This window comes from Pinus tabuliformis, chromosome 3_1 (genome assembly GCF_031772625.1).
Source record: "Pinus tabuliformis cultivar Carrire ecotype Pingquan chromosome 3_1, CPIR1, whole genome shotgun sequence".
Lineage (NCBI taxonomy): Eukaryota > Viridiplantae > Streptophyta > Pinopsida > Pinales > Pinaceae > Pinus > Pinus tabuliformis.
The window spans coordinates 957,654,140-957,658,756 of record NC_142301.1 but is presented as its reverse complement, the minus strand read 5'-3'; the positions used below and the strand labels follow the sequence as shown (position 1 = coordinate 957,658,756).

Genomic DNA, 4,617 nt, shown 5'->3' with positions numbered 1-4,617 from the left:
ACTATATATATAATCATTTTATAGTTTATATATATATATATATATATATATATATATATATAATCATTTTATAGTTTTGTTTTTATTTTTGTAGGGGTAAAGTTTTATTAAAACTTTTAATCAAAATTTAACCATTTTTTAATTATAGTCTTTTTAATATTTTAAGTGTTTAAATAAAATGTAATATTCTTTAAAAAAAAATTGGGGAGATTGAGATTATATAAGTTTTGTAATTTATAATTTTAGTGTTTAAATAAAATGTAATGTTCTTAAAAAAATTGGGAGATGGAGATTATATAAGTTTTGTAATTTATAATTTTAACAAATATTTATCTTAAACAAAATTACTTATATATGAAATATTTAAATTATAATATTTTTATTTGTTTTAATTTACTATTTAAAATTTAATCATAAAATTAATTTTTAAATTTATATATATAATTTTAAATTAACACATTATTTTTAAATAAAATTAATATTTTTAAATATAGATTTTAATAATTTAAAATATATATATATATAAATTCAATTTTATTTTTATTATTTTAAATTGAAAAATAAATTAAAATAATATATTATTAGAGAGTTTGTGTAATTTTTTTTTAAAGACGGGGCTCCTAAAATGTAATATCAACGTAAAACTTAATATCAATGTAAAACGAAGCCCAATCGGGTCAAGATGACTATTAACGAGTGATGTTAAATGGGAATTGTTTTGGATTTTTTAGTGTTGGAATTTGATAGAAAATTTTGAGGTGAAATTTTGATTTGTGTTACTTAAACTCGTTATAGATTCAACACCCTGAAAAACCCCAGGGATACTTGGATTGTGTAGGGGTTACCCATCAAACTTGTGATTTCAATAAATTTCTCTCCGATTTTAGAGAAATTAGAACAGGAAAACCCACTTAAAAGGATCCAAAAAGTCGCATTAAATACATTTTGAGTGCCCCATAAATTTTTGATAGTATTGAATCTATTTCCACCATAGAAAAGAAATGATTAAATCTCTGCTACTAAAAATTTTTTTGAATTCTTTTTACTTAAATTCCAACTACTTTTAATAAAAAAATCACCTTTAAAAATATATTTTTTAATAAATGTATGTCATTCCTCGACGTGACGATTTTCCCTATAAACCTTTTAGTTGAGGATTCTTTTAACCGAAACACTAAATAAGGTTCTTCACAAGGTGTCCACTGTCCACTATCAATCATTGTGCTCTCCAACTGCGAAATTCTATTTGCCTGCACCCGAGTATATATCAAGGAACGTTTATGCTCAAATGGCTTTAATCTAAATATTTACGCCGTAAGGCGTTCCCTCTGAGATGAACTTTCCTGTGGTCTTTGCTGTCATCGTTATCGTCCGTCTGATTTGATGTTAGACGATTCGAATAATTGCTACCGTTGGATCAAATATCCGGTTTCCACCCAGCGCTTGCCATACTCAAGGATTGGGGTGAAGGTGGAGCGTTATGGCCGCTTTAATGGGGGCTTTAAATTTCCGCTGGCCTTTAAATTTCCGCTGCTAGAATTGTGTTTTGGACTGGTTTCTTGTTTAAGCGTTGGGGTTTCTGTTGTTTTTGGGAAAATTCGGGCTGAAATGATCGGTTTCTCTGAAGAATGACTATACATTTTGATGAAAGACGAAGAGGAAAAGCTCATCTGGAATGCTTTGGATCCGTTATCAGCTAAATGGCACAGCTTGCCACCTATGCCGGCTTTTATATATGAGGAGGAATTCAATCAAGCTACGGGATGGAGTTTATGGAATGCTGAATATTGATATGAATTGTCATGCTTCTCAGTGTGTGCCTATTTATTTGTCGGAAATGGCCCCTCCCAGACTGAGGGGAGCTCTCAATATTGGCTTCACACTATTCCTAGGAACTGGGATCCTTGCTGCGAATCTGGTAAACTATTTCGCTGCCAAGATCCAGAATTGGGGGTGGCGTCTCTCTCTGGGGCTGGTAGCTGTCCCAGCATTGATAATGTTGACAGGTTCCTTCACCCTACCCGACACCCCCAACAGTCTAATTGAAAGGGGGCAAATGGAGAAAGCCAGGGCTGTGCTGGTGAGGATCCGCGGGACGCCAGACGTGCAGGAGGAGTTGCAGGACTTAATAGAAGCCAGCGACATTTCCAAGAAAGTGAAGCATCCCTTCCGCAACATTGCCAAAAGGAAATACAGGCCTCATCTGGTCATGGCTCTGGCCATTCCCTGTTTTCAGCAGCTCGCGGGTTTCAACATCGTCGCGTTTTATGCTCCACTCATCTTCAAGACCATAGGATTTGGGTCACAGGCTTCTCTCTTGGCTGCAGCTATTCTTGGAGTGATGAGTTTGGTTTCCATCGTAGTCTCCATTTTTATTGTTGACAGGTTAGGACGGAGGGCCCTGTTCCTCGAGGGTGGACTACAGATGATCATCTGCCAGGTAAGTTGCGTCCATTCCATTTGGTTGCCATTTAAGTTCCCCCTCCATATATATCTGAAGTTGGTTGGTTTGCAACAGGTTTCTTTTTCCCTTTTTTATGAATAATAGATTCAGAACTGAGATTCATCTATACTGAAAAGTATAATATTTCTTATTTAAATGCAAGGAAGTCGAGATAAAATCTCTGAAATCATTCCATTATTAGTTTTGGTGATCTTGATATTGAATATATCCCCATGTCTAATATACTTTTTCTTTTTCTTTTTTTCCCTATTGGCATACTCAATAATTTACTCAGATTTTCATTCCAATTGAGCGATTCTGTCTTCCTGGTACTGTATCAATATAACATCTCATACAATTCGTTGTTAACATCCTTTTTTATTTTTTTCATAATCAAGGACCTCATTCTCTGCCTAGATTTTAGCTGTTAAGGTTCTCTGACTTAGTCATCCTCTGTTTGTATTTTACAGTGTCATTGTTTAACTGTTGAAGCTGATAACATCGTTAGAATTGACCAACTATATATTTCTACATAAAAAGACTCTGACTTAGTCATCCTCTGTTTGTATTTTACAGTTTGATTGTTTAACTGTTGATGGTGATAACTCAGTTAGAATTGACCAATTATATACTTTTATATAAATAGACTCGGACTTAGTCATCCTTTGTTTGTCTTCTACAGTTTGATTGTTTGACTGTTTATGCTGTTAACTCAGTTAGAATTGATTAATTAAATGTTTTTGATATAGGGCAAGAGAAACACAGAGCTATAACTCTCTGTTTTTTAGGTACCTATGTTTGATTCTAGACTTGGGAAACACAGAGCACTGTCTGTTTATTAGGCACTTGTGTTTTTCATTGTCACTAGGGAAGCCTGCACTGACTTTTGTTATTATAAAAAACTAGTGTGATCTTTAAATCTCATCGGAGTACTTCTGCTTCGAGTAAATATCATTAACGTAGTTTTGATGTTTTCTGGCGAAATTTTTAAGAATTTTGACATAGGGTTATGTCTATATAAATTTAGTTATCCATTGCTTTTAGTTGCCGTTAAATTTTCTATCCAAAATTTCCATAATGGCTTTGATGTTATATTTGGAAAATTATAAGCGATTTAATCCCTTAGAGGAGTAACTTAACGACGTTTACCTCTGTCGTATGTGTAAATTTCGGTGTCCACACCAAGGTTTTTTTTAGTATGGCCGTATGTTTAATATAGGTATGCAAATGTCATTGTTGAGATGACTTTTTTTAGATGGACCATTTTTTAACATGGATTTTATGTTTAGCCTTGAACATCTAAGAGTTAACTATAGCCATATTTTTTTATTTATTGTTATTGTTTAACATGAATGCAATTAAAAGTTTATAATTTTTATAAAGATATATTAAACATTTACTGTTCACAGTACATACTACAAAGGTTAATGAAATTGCTCAACGAAATTACAATTGAAAATAGACGTAAATCCTCTAAAGCTTATTATATCCATAAAAAGTCTCACATACTAAATTAAAGTGAAATAAGTATGAAATGGTGCCATTTACTGTTTAAATTGATATGAAAGTTTTATAAATAAGTGAATAGGATATGGAATTTTAGTGTTTCGAATTGATTTCGAAGAATTCTACCATGTGTCTTACAGTCAATTATGGACTCAGTTTTCAAGAAGCAAAAACTTCTTAGTAATGTAAAATCGACCTTTTCAAGAAAGCATTTCCGGTAAATCAGCAGATCAACCCGTGTTTAAACTTCCCGGAAAGAATTGTCTAACAACGCATGATTTTCACTTGTACTCTAGATCGTGTTAAATGCACAAATATTTCCAGAAGCTCTGTTCAATAAGCGAAACAGCCACTTACCAAAAAGCGATGGTTCTTGAATTCTGCATTCTACCATTGCATTATCCTCCCAATCAACTCGGGGGAAAGGAGAATCTTTTACTTCAACCTTTAGGAAAAGATATAGGGACTGACACCATTTATTATAGAAGAAAACACAGAATTGCTAATAACCCTCCTATCTGGCAACGTTCATTTCTTTTTTCCTTTATTGAGAAGAATCTGTTGGTCTCTTACTTCTTACTTTTTGGTGACATGGAGTTAATTTCAACTACTACCACTATAACCTAACAACTACTATTATTATGATTTTTAAATCCTACTTGCAAGAA

The 4,617-nt window shown here is 32.7% G+C and overlaps 1 pseudogene; it reads left to right on the top strand.

Annotated features, from left to right (window-relative positions):
- Positions 1 to 1,440: 1,440 nt before the first annotated feature.
- On the top strand, positions 1,441 to 3,092 carry LOC149190983 (sugar carrier protein C pseudogene; annotated as a pseudogene).
- Positions 3,093 to 4,617: the final 1,525 nt, after the last annotated feature.